The 17,488-nt window shown below is 44.9% G+C and overlaps 1 pseudogene; it reads left to right on the forward strand.

Annotated features, from left to right (window-relative positions):
* The first annotated feature begins 11,107 nt into the window (after positions 1–11,107).
* LOC137159289 (olfactory receptor 51H1-like) lies at positions 11,108–17,389 on the forward strand (annotated as a pseudogene).
* The last annotated feature ends 99 nt before the right edge of the window (positions 17,390–17,488 follow it).

A 17,488-nucleotide genomic window follows, 5' to 3' on the forward strand; every position in this document is an offset into this window, starting at 1 on the left:
AAAGGAAAATGTACATGGGCTCATGGAGGGATGGATCTGTTTTTATAATGAACAGAATGACTGAATTTCCTAATATGGAAATAACGTACATTAAGAAGAAGGGGATGGAAATCCAGATATGGACGTCTTCCAGCCCAGGTATTCCGGTGAGAAGGAACACTGCAGGTTGGAATTTGGTGTCATTGACAGCTGGCATGGTATCCTGTGGGTCCAAGGAGTTTTGAACTTTACTTCCTAAAAGGAAAAGTAAGAGGAGACTATATAATATTGAAGGAGACATCATTCTGCTCTCAGTGCATATCTAGAGTCAAGGAAGATCAACAAAAACATACTCTTGGATTTACACATGATGATTACCTGTTCTGTTCATTCCCTCTGAAGCATCTGGCATTGTCCCTGTGGAAGACAGGATCCTGGGCTAGATGGGCCATTGGTCTGACCCTGTGTGGCCATTCCTATATTCTCACATACACCACCGATAGGGAATCCCAGTCTGGATCAGACCTGTAGTGCATTTAGCCCCTTTTCCTGTGGCTAGGAATAGAAGTTTCAGAGGAAGGTAGAAGAAGCCGTACAATAGACAGCTGTGAGATAACCTGCTCCCAGGGGAAAATTCCTCCTGACACAGACATATTTTATGGTGTAAATCAGGAAGGTTTATGACCCTCCCAAGCTATTTGAAAAACCCCTAACTACTGTAATTGGATTTTCTTGTTCCCCATATCAACCTCCAGTCCTTCTTTGAATCCTACTAAACTCTTGGTCCCATTCATGTCTTGTGGCCGTATGTTCCACAGCCTACTTGAGCACAGTATGATTTTACAGTTGTGATCTTCGGAATGCATGGTGAATATGGTCATTTTATTTATCTGTCCTGCACTGATGCTATTTATAAATGTGTTTCATTGCCTCATTATATTTTTCTTATTTTCTCTATTCCCGAGAGCCCAAATTACACCACTGCCTCTTTGTAGTACACAGGAAAAATTCTAAGGGCTAGGTTCTGAATTCAGAAACTTTGAGTGAAAAAGCATCACTCCAGATTAACATGTGTAAATTTGATGAGTTTCGAGCTCAATTAACTTTCACTTACAAATACTCTCAGTGATACATTGTGCCCCAAAGAATCCCTCCAAAACAAACTGAATGATTTGCCTGGCCAGTGTTGACTGGATCCAGATATGTCAACCATCCTAAAAGCTTCTCTTTATCCTGATAGGACCCGCATCCTCCCTCATGCAAGGGGTCTGTAGATCTTTGGAAAGCTCCAAGCTAACACAATGAGTTACTTTATCTGGGTGGGGGAGGGATTGGAGCCCAAATGGTGAATAGTGCAAACACCAGTGTGACAGGGTGCTGAGCAAGAACTGCTTAGTCTGCCCTCTGTCATGCCAGCTCCAGTTTAGGGATGTAAATTGGAGATGGATGGAGAGAAACCTGAGCCTAATTAGAGAACCAGAGACAGCTGCCCACCCTGTTAGCTTTGGGGCTGCATTAAGTGCTGAGAGGAGGGAAGCCAGAAGAAGGAGGCAGGAGGTGGAAGTAGAGCGATAGCTCCTCCCTCCTGGGTGCAGAGGGTAGAAGGCAAGCTTGGTACGGTGAAAAGGTGGTGGGAGCACAACTTGTAATTAAAACTGCACCAGTGGTTACAAAATCCGAGGGTCTCCCACTGACTTTGTGAACACAGCAGAAGCAGAACTGGTTTTGCATTAATATCTACTTGAGAGTATAAGTTAGTTCAGACATTTTCATGTAACCGGCAATGGGTGTAAATTGCATACAACCACCTTATAATCCCTTGACTGCACCTCATCTCTACTCTTTGCTGAAACACAGACCAGTGGTTCTCTTGTTTCATGACTTTTGCGAATGTTTTGCACAATAATAGAACAATTATTGTGTGCACGATTCTGAATGAAAATGTTACAAACAGCTTCTGGTCTGTTACGAGGAGACATAATCATACAACTGCTCACTGAATGAAGAGTTAAGAGCACAAACCCATTGCAAACAGAGTTTGGAATACCTCTGAAATATTTTCTAAAGCAAAAGCCGTTAAGTAGTACAGTTACTCTTGCACCAACACCTCTGCTGCTGCCTTTCGATAGACATGCATGTAATGAAAATTCATTTTGTAGTACTCGTATCATGATTTAAAGTTTTGGCATAACATTTATACTTTTATACCATACCTTAGCTCACATATGTGAACCCATTCTTTCCCTTGGGATGTTTTTTCAGGGATGATTTCTCAGGTTAGAGGGGGACCTAAAACGTAATGTATGTCATCTTGATTTCTTGAGAACTTGAAAAGATTCTAGCCTGTCGGCCCTCATTCAATTGACTATCAGCAAACAAAAGATTGGGGAATCCTTTGCTGCTGCTACCTTCTCTATCCCTGGCTTCATAGCTGACTGGTTCTCTGCTGGTTCTGTGATGTCAATCTGCAGCCTTTATCCGCAGTGGTGCAGGCTTTGGGATCAGCATATACAATATTTATTCCCTGGGCTCCCACTTTCTAGTACACTGATTTTCAACCCTTTTTCATATCCGGACCCCTACAAAATTTCAAATGCAGGTGCGAAGAACCATATCATACATTGTACAGTCCCCCGTGTCTGGTCTAGTCCACTGTACAACCACCAAGTACAACCACTGCTCTAGTACATTGTAACCTAGCACCTGTTACTCAGCTATGATGAGGGTTTGCAGGAAGCAGGTTTCAATGTGAAATGCATGAGTATGCATGGAAATCAAACTTCATTTCACAAATGAAAGTCATCTATTGCTCTCTCTCTCTCTCTGACTGTCTGTGCACTGTATTATATAGTCCTAGTTTAATAGCAAGCTTCTGGAAAACAAAGAGGAAGAGAGACAATAGCTCAAGAAAAGCCAGCTCTCACTGCAGGGAGATTAAGAGAGAGCACCTGAGCTTCATGCTGAGACCATCCTATTTCCAGGCTCCAGCCAAGTTACACAGCTTGTTTCGCCAGTGCTAGGAGTCAGTTCAATGGTTGGGCAGCCGGTGCTGAGAAATTCTTTAAACTCTCTCTCTGTCTCTCTCTCTCACACACACACATGCACACAAAGTGTGGGGAAGTCAGAAGATGTTCGTTCTGCCTGAGTCCCAAAGGAGTGGGGGTGCTTGAGATAAGAGTCATGTACAGACTGTTGTTTTAAACCCTTTTATTCTCCCATGTGACACTTTTTTCGAACTGTTCAGATTAAAAGATAATTTGGTTTAAGAAGACCGGCTTGTCACCACAAACTCCCAAAGGGAAGAAGCAAAGTTGCACAACAAGTTTGACCTGCTGGGCAAGCCCAGTTGACCCACCCTGTTTTGTAGCCCAGGATCCAGTCTAAGGTGTGAAAATGTTGTGAATCCACCCCAGGAGAGGAAAAGGGATAAGGCTGACATCTGGCATTCGGAGACCAGAGATGGGGGCAGAGATTAAACTAGCCCTGTAACTGCGAGGGGTTTCTACAAGACAGAAATTCCCATAAGGAAATAAACTTAAGGTGGTTTGGGAAAACCTCATATTCCAGGGGTCTTCTCTTGCCCAGAGCACACGGCACCTCTGCAAATGGGACCAATTGAGAAATCCTGACTCAGGGCATTGGGGTATTCACACTCCAATCTCCATTTGAATCTGATATTTCTGTGTACCTGGAATGATCCCCCATGGACCACGGGCACATGGTGAGGAGGGTCCCCCAGCTCCCTAGTGCTTCCTGTGCCCCAGCCTCTGTCACTGAGTCACACCCACAACCCAGCACAGTCAGCTGCCGCTGCACAGAACATCTGCCCATCTCAACAGCTGGCAGCCTTTACCCTTCCCTTGGTGTTTAAAGATTTAAAGACAGAAAAACCTGCCAACGTACCCAATGCCTGCGAGAAGGGGAGCAGCTGCCAAAAGAGATCTGCACCCTAACGGAGAAGGAGTCAGCGGAGAGCTTGCACGGGCAGCAGGCAGTGTCTGCTCAGACAGGCTGCAACTGTCCTTATGAAGCATGTTTGCTCATTTCCTTGGGGCCCAGTTGGTCACCTGGGACCCTCAGCTGATTGGTTCAGTGTGTGCCAGCTTTAACCCCGTCATGGCCAATGGCAATCTGCTGGAAGCCCAATCACAGGGGATTCTCGGTGATGCCACTAAACTGGACAGCAGCGCAATCCCTGCCGCAGGCTCTATTCCTGCAATCCAGGCTGTCAGTGCTGTGCATTCGGCTCAGAGGAGTCACAGGGCTCCCTCGAAGGCAGCCGACTGTTACCGATGATTCTGTTACAGGTGTAATCTTTCTGCAAAGCAGTAAATCAGACTAATAATAGTTATGTAGGGTCATATTTCTCCACAGCAGCCCCCTTTCCTGCAAACCCAGAGTGCAGGATAGGGGAGGAAGATTCCACACTGCTCCTATCTGGAAATTTCCCTCAGATTGTTCCAGTAGGGCAGGTCCCTTCCCTTCTCCCTGAGATATAAACAGGTCAACCCAGCATCCGTGGATCCCCAAAGCTATGAACAGATCTCAGTGATCCCCTGATAGCCGGGCCCTCCCACCCACAATCTCTGTGCCACCACAACTGCTCTAGGACCCTCTCCAGCTACGTGGGAGCACAAGTTCATTGGCGATGTGCTACTGGGGCCTGTCACAGTAGCTGCTGCCCACAGGATCAGCTGAAGGGGCCATTGTAAAAGGCAGAGAGGACTGCACAGAGAGTGGAAGGCTGGTTAGCATAGATGGTGAGGAAAAAAAAACCCAGCCATAGTCTGGGCAGGAAATTTAGACCTTTCCATACCCAGAGTGCAGCCATAGACTCAAATCAGTGCAACCTTCATTGCTGTTACAATGAAAAGACAGATGAAAAGGCTCCCATTTCTCTAAGGGAGCCAGGCAGCTGCAGCTGGGGGGGCACCATGGCAATGGAGTTTTCAGTGAAAAATGATCAGTTTTCTGTGAAAACCCACCCCCAAAAGTGGATGAAGGGAAACATTTTTATTTAGGTCAAAATTTCATCCACTCCCAGCTTCTGACAGCCAGAGCTTGAGGGACCCCAGAGCATGGGGTTGCCTCCCTGAGCATCTTGGCTAATAGCCATTGATGGATCTCTCCTCCATGGACTTACCTAGTTCTTTTTTGAACCCCCATTATGGTTTTGGCCAACAATTTCCACAGGTTGGCTGTGTGTTGTGTGAAGAAGAGCTGTCCTTTGTTTATCTTTAGCATGCTGCCTATAAATTTTATTTGGTGACCCCTAGTTCTCATTCATTTCTCTTCATGTGGAAGCAGTTCCATACCCCTAATCTTTTTAGTTGCCCTTTTCAGTACCTTTTCCAATTTCAATATATCTTTTTGAGATGAAACGACCAGATCTGCTCGCAGTATTCAAGATTTGGGCGCACCCTGAATTTATAAACAGGCAATATAATATTTTCTGTCTTATTAGCTATCCCTTTCCTAGTGATTCCCAACAGTCCCTGAGCTTTTTTGGTTGCCACTGTGCACTGAGTGGATGTTTCCAGAGAACTATCCACAATGACTCCAAGACCTCTTTCTTGAATGTTAACGGCTAATTTAGATGCCATCATTTTATTTGTATAGTTGGGATTCTCTTTACCAATGTGTATTACTTTGCATTTATCAACACTGAATTTCATCTGCCATTTTGTTGCCCAGTCACCCAGTTTTGTGGGATCCCTTCGTAACTCTTAGCAATCTGCTTTGGAGTTAACTATTGTGAGTAGTTCTGCATCATCTGCAAATTCTGCCACCTCACTGTTTACCCCTTTTTCCAGATCATTTATGAATTTACTGAACAATACTGGTCCCAGGACAGACCCCTGGAGGACACCACTATTTATCTCTATCCATTCTGAAAATGGCCATTCATTCCTATCCATTTTTTCCTATCTTTTAACCAGCTACTGATCCAGGAGAGGATCTTCCCTCTTATTCCATGGCTGCTTACTTTGCTTAAGAGCCATTCGTGAGAGACCTTGTCAGAGGCTTTCTGAAAATCTAAGTACACTGCATCCACTGGATTATCCTTGTCCACATGTTGTTAACCCCATCAAATAATTCTGATAGATTGCTGTGCCATGATTTCCCCTTTGAAAAACCATCTTGGCTCTTCCCCAACAAATCATGTTCATTTATGTTTCTGGTGATTCTTTTTTTTCCTAGTTTTTCAGCCAATTTGCTTTGCACTGAAGTTTAGCTTACCCACCTCTAATTGCCAGGATTGCCTTCGGAGCCTTTTTTAATAATTGGTGTCACCTTAGCTATCCTCCAGTCATCTGGTAAAGAAGCTCATTTAAATGATAGGTTACATACCACAGTTCGTATTTCTGCAATTTCACATTTGAATTCCTTCAGAACTCTTGAGTGAATCCCATCTGGTCCTGGTGATTTATTACTGTTTAATTTATGTATTTGTTTCAATACCTCCTCTAAGAACAACACATTGTGGGACAGTTCCTCAGATTTGTCACCTAAAAAGACTGGCTCAGGCTTCGGAATCTCCATCACGTCCTCATTCGTGAACACCAATGCAGAGAATTCATTTAGTTTCTCTGCAACAGTCTTATCTTCCATGAGTACTCTTTTAGCATCTTAATCATCCAGTTTCCCCACTGTTTTTTGGACAGGTTTTTTACTTTTTGAGCCTTTGGGTAACAGTTCTTCAAATTCTTTTTTGGCCTTTCTAATTATCCAATAAGGAATACATCTGAGAGTGCTGAGGGAGTTGGCTGATCTGATTGCAAAGCCATTTGCCATTATCTCTGAAAACTTGTGGTGATTGAGAGAGGTCCTGGACAATTGGAAAAAGGCAAATATAGTGCCCACCTTCAAAAAAAAGGAGGATCCAGGGAACTACAGACCAGGCAGCAGCACCTCAGTCCCTGGAAATGTCATAGAGCATATCCTCAACAAATCAATTTTGAGCACTTGTAAGAAAGGGAGACCTGTAGGACAGTGGTCAAGTAACTCAAATTATATGGGGCCTCCAACAAGATAGACAAATTGGAGGATTAGGCCAAAAGAAATCTGATGTGGTTCAACAAGGACAAGTGAAGACCTCTGCACTTAGGATGGAAGAATCCCATCCACTACTCAGACTGGGGACCGATTGGCTAGGTATCAGTTCTGCACAAAAGGACCTGTGGGTTACAGTGGACAAGAAGCTGGACATGAGTCAACAGTGTGTCCTTATTGTCAAGAAGGCTAACTGCATATTGGGCTGCATGAGTAGGAGCATTGCCAGCAGATCACGGGAAGTGATTATTCCCCTCTATTTGGCACTGGTGAGGCCTCATTTGGATAGTGTGTCCAGTTTTGGGCCCCCCACTAGAGGAAGGATGTGGACAAATTGGAGAGAGTCCAGCGAAGGGCACCGAAAATGAATAGGGGGCTGGAGCACATGACATGAGGAGAGGCTGAGGGATCTGGGCTTCATTAGTCTGCAGAAGAGAAAAATGACAGGGGATTTGATAGCAGCCTTTAACTACCTGAAAGAGGGTTCCAGGGAGGATGGAGCGAGGCTGTTCTCAGTGGTAGTGATGACAGAACAAGGAGCAATAGTCTGAAGTTGCAGTGGGGGAGGTCTAGTTTGGATATTAGGAAAAGCTTTTTCACTAAGAGCGTGGTGAAGCACTAGAATAGGTTACCTAGGGAGGTGGTGGAATCTCCAGCTTTTGAGCCCGGGGTTGGACTAGATTAATTCCTGAGGTCACTTCCTTCCTTAATCTTCTATGAGTCAAACACCCTCACCATAGGCAGCTGCCCAGGCCTGATACTGGCCTGTTATCTGTCAGATCTATGTTCTTGGGGAGGAAGGCACTTTACCCAGCCTGTCTGACTCACAAAGGATCCCCCCCCCATCCCAGTCTCTGCTTGAACCAGAACTGATCAGAAGAAAGAGTTACACAAAGCAATGAACAAGCAGTGTTCCTAATCCCCCTGGACAGGGGTGACCGATTAAGATAACTCCACTAGCCTCATTGGCATCAAAGATGTGACAAGGGGGCATCTCCATTATCACACAGAATGAAGAACTGAGATTCCAAGGCAGGGAGCGCACTGAACTCTGGGACCAGAGAAGCAGGGAAGCATGGCATGATGGGGGATCTCTGCTCCAGGTGTTAATGATCCCACACCTGCACACCCCCAGCTCAACAGTTATCAGACCAATTCTAATCGTAGATCCTTATTGATACCCAAAATACTGAATGACCTGATTGCATTGTGAGCTCCCTCGAAGTAACATCGCCCATAGCCAGGAATGATCATATCCAAAAGTCCAGACTAAACAAAATGACTCTGGTTTACTCCCTTGAGTCATCATTCACCTATAAACAAATCGAGTTTTCTCCCTTGCACCATTGTTATTTCCCTACAAAAACCCCTACCCAAGTTCAAAACTCTGTTCTGCTTCCTGGATCCAAAAGCTGCCTCAGTTCCATGAGGACTTCACCTTTTCCTGACTGATCATGTTGGGGGCTCTGCCTGTCTCCAGCACTCCGGACCCTAAGCTGAACAGCCTGTCTCTTGGGAGCTTTCCACCGGTTCAAGCTGCACTGAGTGGTGAGACCCCAACTCTCTCTCACTCTCTCTCTCTCACTCCAGGTATAACTTTCTAAACCTGACTTGTAATCAGACTTGGTCTAGATTTCCTCAATACACCAATGGAAACCGTGTAATAGTGTAACTGTTTTGTTTATTGGTCTCTCCTTGTATGGCTATTACTCTGTAGATCTGGCAATAAAATAACTTTTACAATCAAGCCAGTTGTCAGGCTCTCTTCATGCTCTTTACTCCTTCATGTTCTCAGCTTCTCTATCTTGCTCTGCAGCAATGCTTCTTGTACCTAAGACGAAGATCCCAGTAACACCCCAAAATCCTCTGAGGTTTGCTCATTAAGGGGGGTTACTACCAGAATAATTATAGAGTGAAAGCTGGGATAGCGACGTGCTGAACCTGGGACATATAAAAGTGGCAGCTTGAAAGTGTTGCTCTGCCCAGCCTGTTGAGTCCAGGGACATATAAGGAGTCAGTTTGAGAGTGCTGATAGACCCGGTCCGCTCAGACACACTTGGTTAATCTGTGAGTGTGTGGGTGTGTACGTGAGTGTTTATTTAAGGCTGGGGCTGGAGGAACCCAGCCCTGGGAAACTTTGATCCTGCAGAATAGCTGCATTGGGAGGGGACTTGCAGAAGGGAGACGTAAAGCTCCATATGACAACACAAGTGACACAAGCAGTACATGAATAAAATCACAACACCCCCCGCCCCCAATGAAAGTAATCCTAATAAATGAGTGTAACCCACGATGACGGGTAACAGGCCCTTGGAGGGTTTGATGCATGAGGAAGCATTAAAAGAACTAATCAAAAACTAAGGGAGGGGGATGGGTGTGAGAACTGCTTATAGGTATTTGGGAGGCATAGGCACAAAAGGGGGAGAGGAATTATTTAGGCTGTTCTTGCCAGAGGGAAGAGGAGGTGTATGACTGGGCATCCTGAGAGCAAACTGCATAAAGGGAAATTCAGGCTGCTTAGAGTTCATTTGCCTCTGTTGATATTTGCCCCTGGGAGCCAGAATTGCCCGGTTGGGTCACAGGGAGGGGAAGCTGTGGAGACAACGGCAATATTACACTGACTTCAAGCAAGAGGGAAATAAACAGCAGGGCCTTCTAAACTCCTCTTTTTCTGACTTGGACAAGCAGCTCTTTTCCCCTGGTTTCTGGGGAAGGCCCAGCACACAGAAAAGTTGATCTTAAAGAAAACAGAGCATGAGTAAAACCCACCCCAGCTGGAGCTATAAACAACTGGTTTCTTTCCTCCATCTCTCCAAAGCAAAAACCATTTACATCTGTGCTCAGAGCTGTATATATGGGGCCCTGGCTCCACCACCTGACTATAATAACCACACCCAGGGGAGGGGCTCTTGTTATAAATGGCCTGCCCTCCATTTTGAATCCAGACACAGGCTGTGCTGCAGATAGTAGTGGGTGGGAGGCAAGTGTTAATGCTCTGCTGGGGGAGGAAAAGGAAGAACAGCGAGAGGGAAGATCCTGTGTTTAGTTTGCCTGTAGCTGAAGAGCAAATGTGGGGAAATTCAGAGGGCTGCTCTTGTGTGGTCTCCGGAGCAGCAGCTTCCATTGGATTTCTTAGGAAGAGAGAGGATGGTCTCATGAATAAGGCAGTTCAATGCTGCCCTGGAGAACTGGATTCTATTCTTGCCTCTGCCACAGAGTTCCTGTGTGATACTAGGCAAGTCACTTGAAGCAAACCTGTCACTAATTGTGATCCTCATATTCTGGGTGTCTCATTTGAGACCCTGCATCTGATTTGCAGAAGCGCTGAGCATTCACCACTGCCACTGGGAACTGTGTTTTGAACACATGAAGTGCTGTGTAATGCTAAGTATTCTGAAGAACCCCGTCCTCGGTGTCTCAGCTTGGCCACCCCAAAGTAGGGGATGCTCTTCGCCTCATTTCCCCATCTCTACAATGGACAGAATAGCTGACAGTCAACTCATTAATGTTTGTGAAGCACTCATAGGAAAATTAAGGCAGATACTGCAGCGATAAGCCCCATAGGAAAGCCCAGGAGGAAGTGAATTACCCTGTCTTCAGTGCAGGGTTTAAACAGAGTGCAGTGAATAAGGTCAGGGTCACATGTTGATCAAGGGGGTGAAATCAGATTTTGAATTCTATGCACTGAATGAGGCAGAGGTCCTGTGGAAAAATGATATGTGACATGTAATAAAAATTGTATCATAATGTGTACATCCAAGGAGGGCTGGCAGGCAATCTTAATTCTGTCACCTCCTAACTTTTCAGTTCTTGACCTTGTAACCTTAATAATGTTCTTTTAATGTAGCATTTTTTGTATCTGACATGCAAATGAATAATGCTGCTGTTATTGCAGGTGTTTTTTGGACCGTCAGAGGGCATTGAGTGCATGAGATGTCAGCTGTGAACCAGACTGTCCTCAGCCACTTGGCCTTCATCTTCCCAGAAATTGCTAGGCTGGCGTATGGCCCTCCCTCTGTGCTCAGTGTATGTTATAGCAATCTTGGGGTAACTACATTATCCTAGCTGAATATGGATGGATGACAGTCTGCACCTCCCTATGTACCATTTCCTTTTGATTCTGACATTGGCAGACATGGGCTGATCTGTCTCCACCCTACCCACCATGGTGAGCACCTTCTGGTTGGATTCTAGATCCATCGATTTCAATGCCTGAGTTATCCAGATGCATTTCATCCACGCCTTCTCTGCCGTGTCTGGGGTCATAGTGCCATGGTGTTTGACAGCTTCATTGCAGGAGTGACATCTGGAAGCCAAAGCACAATTGGAGCTGCAGCCAGCAAGGGACGTGAAGGGTAACAAGAAGGGTTTCTACAGATATATTAGCAACAAGAAGAAGGTCTTCACTGAATGGAGGAGGCAACGTAGTGACAGATGTTGTGGAAAAAGCTGAATTACTCAATGCTTTTTTTGCCTCTGTCTTCACAGACAAGGTCAGCTCCCAGAATACTGCACAGGGCAGCACAGTATGGGGAGAAGGTGAGCAGTGCTGCACGAACAGGTTCAGAACTATTCAGAAAGGCTGGACATGCACAAGTCCATGGGGCCGGGTGCAATGCATCTGAGGGTGCTGTAAAGCAAGAAGGATTTTTTCTCAAGAATCAGGCAACACAGACAATACTGAAGGGGTTTATTTATGACATCGGGAAGTCTGAGAAATCAGCTTCAACTTTATGGTGTTACAAAGATTACTTATATACGTTTTTTTCTCATTTAAACAATTAATTTACATTTCTCTTATCTATTTACTTACAAATACAGACCTTGTTCTTCTCAGAAAGAACAGGGGTGATAAAGAGAGAGACAGAACAGGATTTTTGACTATCCTTGGGGGGGGGAATGGGTGGAATCTTTACAGATAAGAAGGTACATCACAAGTGGGGGTGGAGCGGGGGTGTAAGAAATGTGCTGTTCTCATGGAAAGGCAGATCTTGAGGTTTTGTTATGCATGCCTGTTAATTATTGTGGATTTCAGTTGGGCTGAAAACTGCTTTCTGGTCTAACAGTGCATCTGAGGGTGCTGAGGGAGTTGTATGATGAGATTGCAGAGCCATTGGCCATTATCCTTGAAAACTCGTTGTGAACAGGGGAGGTCCTGAATTATTAGAAAAAGGCAAATATGGTACCCATTTTTAAAAAAGAGAAGGACAATCAGGGTAACTACAGACCAGTCAGCCTCACCTCAGTCCCTGGAAAAATCATGAAGCAGGTCCTCAAGGAATCCATTTTGAAGCACTTAGAGGAGAGGAAGGTGATCAGGAACAGTCAACACGGATTCACCAAGGGCAAGTCATGCCTGACCAACCTGATTGCATTCTATGATGAGATGATTGGTTCTGTGGATGTGGGGAAAGCGGAGGATGTTATATTACTTGATTTCAGCAAAGCTTTTGATACGCCTTTGCCCGCAAGTTACAGAAGTATGAGTTGGATGAATGGACTAGAAGGTGGGTAGAAAGTTGGCTATGTCATCGGGCCCAACAGGTTGTGATCAACAGCTCAGTGTCTAGTTGGCAGCCGGTCACAGTCCTGGAGCTGGTTTTGTTCAACATCTTCATTAATGATCTGAAGGATGGCATGGGGATGTTGTATGCATAATGACACTCGCGTCCTGGCATCCTGCATGAGTCTGACCCTTGTGACAGATCCTTAGCGATTCCCTCTCCTTTAAGGCTAGGATTTTCAAAGTTGCCTCAAGAAGTTGAAATCACAGTGTAAACCTGCCCAGTAGGTGCTGCATTAAAATGAAAGCTCTGGTGCGGTCAGCCAGGGCAGGCATGCAGAGACCCAGGCTGCTCTTTCACATCAGACCAAGTAAATTGTATCTGCCTCTCCCGCTCTGGTGCAGGTATGTGTCCTGCTGCACTAAGAAGGCAGAATGAAGTGAAAATGGCAGAGGTACATGGACGTTTCTGAAAAACCATATATGGTGCGATGTTACGGATCAGAGTGAGAATCTGAGAAGAGGTCAGATGGCAGTAGCAGGAAAGAGAGTGCCCTCCTTGCTGTACAGATTTACCCCCACAGATTGCAGGCCCCATGGCTGGGGAGCCACCAAGTTGCCACCAAGTATTTTCTCCAGCACAATACTCCTGTCTGAAGGTTTCCTGGTGTCACTGAAATCGGGGTGCTCCAGCTGAGTGACCTAGCACATGTTGATCACACTGTCAGATCCTCAGCTGGTGTAACTGATGTCACGCCAATGAATTCAGTGGCTTGATACCAGCTAAGGATAGTGTCGAGTAGCCCTTTAAATGACCCAGTCCATCTCTATTCTCTCTGGTACCTTTACTAGCATTTTACCCAGTTTAATATGCCAAGAGAAAGGCCCTCTGTCCTTTCTACTGCAGGGTTATCCTGCAGCCTGACCCATTTCTGTCTCATGAGATTTTCCCTGATAATTGACCTAAACTTTCCCTTTCTTTATTTCATCCCATCCCTTCCCGTTATTCCAGCTTTACTTATGCCAAGTCATTGCTCTCCTCCCTGATAAATTAGACTCAGATGACGTCTCAATGCAGGGTGTAACTGAATCTGATTTATAACCGAATGCATGTACTACTGCAGAATTGTCCCAGGGGGCTGCTGCTCCATTTGCAAACATCCGGCAATCACCAGAACCACATGCAGATGACATAGTTATTTGCTTGCAACTCTTCACGCAAAGCTGTAAGACGCTGGCAGGCTGCTTACATTTTGCCAAGCTCTTTGATCTGAAGACTGCAGGCTGCGCCTAACAAGGGAAAGGGGATATCCTATCAGAGCTGCATTGTGCACCACCTCAGGAACCCTTGACATAGTCTGTAGCAATGTTACCCACGGTTCCTCGACCCCATAACTTTTAGTATCTGCGAGTTGGTGTCAGGAAATAAACCAAAGGAAACACAGTACCTCTGCTTGCTATATAGCTGAAAAAGACAAATCCAAACCACGTGCTTTTAATTTAAAGCTTTGCTTCTGGTCTCCAGCAATTCCACTGGAAGCTTTTACGGCAGTCTTAAGCACATAAAAATTCAATAAGTGATTAAAGTGCCCCAAAACTTAAGATTCCCCCCCCAAGTCTGAAGCAATCTTTGCGCATTCTTTACGTGAATCACTCACAGATTTCCGGATGGCCAGTTCTTCCGTCTGTGCCTGAGGACCCTTCCAAATGTGTCCATGAAGCGATCCGCTGACTCAGACTCACTACCTCCCTCTTATATCCCAACAGTTCCAGAGACGTGTAAGTCAAGAAAACGTTACACAGCTGACCAAACAGATCAATCCCTGGGCAGAAGCAGGAGCTACAGACACGTTACTACAAAAAAATTATTAAGCAAGTCTAAAGCTGTAAGTCCAGCAATAATTTCCTCATCGCTGCAGTTCTGGGATATAACCAGATGTCCTGTTTTTCACAGATGTTTGCCCCAGCACATTCAGAGAGAGATAACACATAGAACCAGGCTCACTTCATGTGTACCTGTCTAGTCCCCTCCCCTCAGTTTGCCTAGTTATGCTCGGTTTCTGCAAAGGCTTGGAAATGGCTAAAAGCAGCAAGCAGAATAATTGACAGCCCATTCTGATAATTGGCCGTGGATTGGACAGTTCGCTGGTTGCTGAAATGCCCCTATACATGAGCACATGAAGAAATGTCCTCATTTGCCACCTTTAACACATTGTTACACCCCTTGAATCAGGCCTGTCTTCATAGAATCCTAGAAGATGAGGATTGGAAGGGACCTCAGGAGGTATCTAGTCCAACCCCTGCTCAAACAGGGCCAACCCCAACTAAATCATCCCATCCAGGACTTTGTCAAGCCACACCTTAAAAACCTCTAAGGATGGAGATTCCACCACCTCCCTAGGTAACCCATTCCAGTGCTTCACCACCCTCCTCGGGAAAAACGTTTTTCCTAATATGTAACCTAGACCTCCCCACTGAAACTAGAGACCATTGCTCCTACTTCTCTCATCTGCCAGCACTGAGAACAGCCTAGCTCCATCCTTCCTGAAATCCCGTTTCAGGTATTTAAAAGCTGTTATCAAATCCAACCTCATTGTTCTCTTCTGCAGCCTAAACAAGCCTAGTTCCTCAGCCTCGCCTCATAAGTCACATGCCCCAGCCCTCTAAGCATTTTTGTTGTCCTCCGCTAGACTCACTCCAATTTGTCCACATCCTTGGGGGGGGGCCCAAAACTGGACACATCACTCCAAGGGTGGCCTCACCAATGCCGAATAGAGGGGAATAATCACTTCCCTCGATCTGCTGGCAGTGTTCCTATTAATGCAGACCAGGCCAGGGTTGCCAGCCTTGCAATTTGGCTTTTACTAACATGAAGATCTAAAGATGGTTTTTTTACTGACATCACTAAAAATACCATAAACAATACAATATGTCACAAAAGTGGGTACTCACTTTACAAACATTTTCACAACCAAATTACCTACAGTGTCATTACAAATATAAACATTGTGTTCGCGATATTCCATACACAGAGATTCGGAATTCTGCAGTTGTTTTAGCTGCAGTTAATTGATCGATCGGGTTCTTTAGGCGTGTGCAATAATACAAAATAGGAAATTGAAAAAGAATTCAACAGGAAGTTTTATGATACAAGAAGAGATTCTGAATGACGACAATAAATGTCAAAATACAGTATGTTTTATTTCTACCCAATTTCAAAGACATTTTCATTTATTTACAGGTTTATGGGCAGTGTTAATATTGTAAATTTTTTTACTGACTGTCCAGAAATTTACAGACAATTGGCAACCAGCTTACAATGGAGAGAATTAAGAACTGCTATCTGCAGAGATTGTGGAGACAGGGGGTTGGGAAGGTCTTCCGAGTTTAAAGTTATAACTAGATGCACCCAGCACTCAGATCTGCTTGGTGTTTAGCTCTTCAAATCAGCATTAAGAACGAAATCCTCGACTGGCAGAAAGAGAGCCCAGGCTGAGGCCCATAAACAAGCCAGGAAGCAGAATGTGATCCAACCTCTGACGAGTGGACCTGTAGCCACTGTGGGAAGGTCTGCCACTCACATATTGGTCTCTTCTCCCACACTAGGCCAAACTTTGTCATGTTCCTTTCATCTGCCAAGATGTTGGATGGCCATATGAACAGGGGACAGTACAGGAAGATTTCAGACCTTTTATTCTATTCAGTACCTTGAGAGTGAAATAAATCATGTTTTAGGCCAACATTTTCTAAATGGATTTCAGGTGCCCAACATGAGACATTTTAAAGAGGCAAGACTTACAAAAGTCCTGAGGATTCACCCGCTGAAAATCAGGTGCCTTTACTGAGTTTAATTCACACTAAGTCACATCCTCAGTCAGTGTGAATAGGAGTAGCCACTTTGGCATCAATGGAAGGACATCAATTTCCACCACCAGAGGATCTGGGCCATTAACATCTAACAGAGGCATGAAGCTGTACTACAGCATTTTTGGCAGTGTTTATGGTCTCTGGGTCTATACAGTGAACAATGTTTTTATTTCAGGGCTCTGACACCGATAGGATGTTACCGGGACATTATGTCAACAGTCAATAATAGCATCCTCAATCATCTGATATTCATCCACATAGGTGCCCTTTGAATGCGGGAGCAGAACTCCTGGATGGCCTCCTCACTGTGTGTCCCATGCCTCTGACAGTGGTAGGGAACAGTAACTATCCTCTTTGTTATCAGGACAGAACAAAGCCTCCATGAGCGCTTGTACATTTTCCTTTTTTTACTAGCGCTCGTCAATCTGGGCCTACATTGCCAACCATGCTGAGTGGCATGCATAGGTTTAATGCCAGGGAAATTGCTTTTGACTCCTGCATCATCCAGATATTCTTAATCCATACCTTTGGATAAATGGCCTTTGATTCTTTCATTGCAATACATGATCCTCTAAGAGAGACCTCGTACTCCCAAATTCAATAATAGGAAAAATAGGAGTAGCAATTTTATTTAGGGGCATCTGTGTAGTCTTCCAACCCCTCTTCCTTATGAAACGCTTCCCCTTCTGCAGATCCACTGTGCTCTCCCACTCATATGGTTTGCATCAGGATGCGAAGAAACTGGCTTATGCAGACAAGAGGGTCAACAGCTTGTATGGCTTGATTATAGTCATTTGCAAATTAAGGTTGGACGCCATGATCATTCTTCTGTCCTACGTTCTGATCCTCAAGACAGCGATGAATCTTGCATCCCAGAAAAAGCATTTCAAGACCTTGGATACCTGTGTATCCCACATTTGCCCCAAACCAAACAGTTCCGTAGATAGATATGCAAAATTCTCCATCCAAAGAACAGCCCAGTCATAACACTTCTTCCAAAGGAGAGATTGTTCTCAAGAGAAAGGGAGAATTTCTCTTTGTAGATACTGGTCAAACAATTCACTGTCTCGAATCATTTCTCCATTT

Source organism: Emydura macquarii, unplaced genomic scaffold (assembly GCF_026122565.2).
Source record: "Emydura macquarii macquarii isolate MOO-44397 ecotype Brisbane River unplaced genomic scaffold, CSIRO-AGI_Emac_v2 contig_1836, whole genome shotgun sequence".
In the NCBI taxonomy this organism is placed as follows: domain Eukaryota; kingdom Metazoa; phylum Chordata; order Testudines; family Chelidae; genus Emydura; species Emydura macquarii.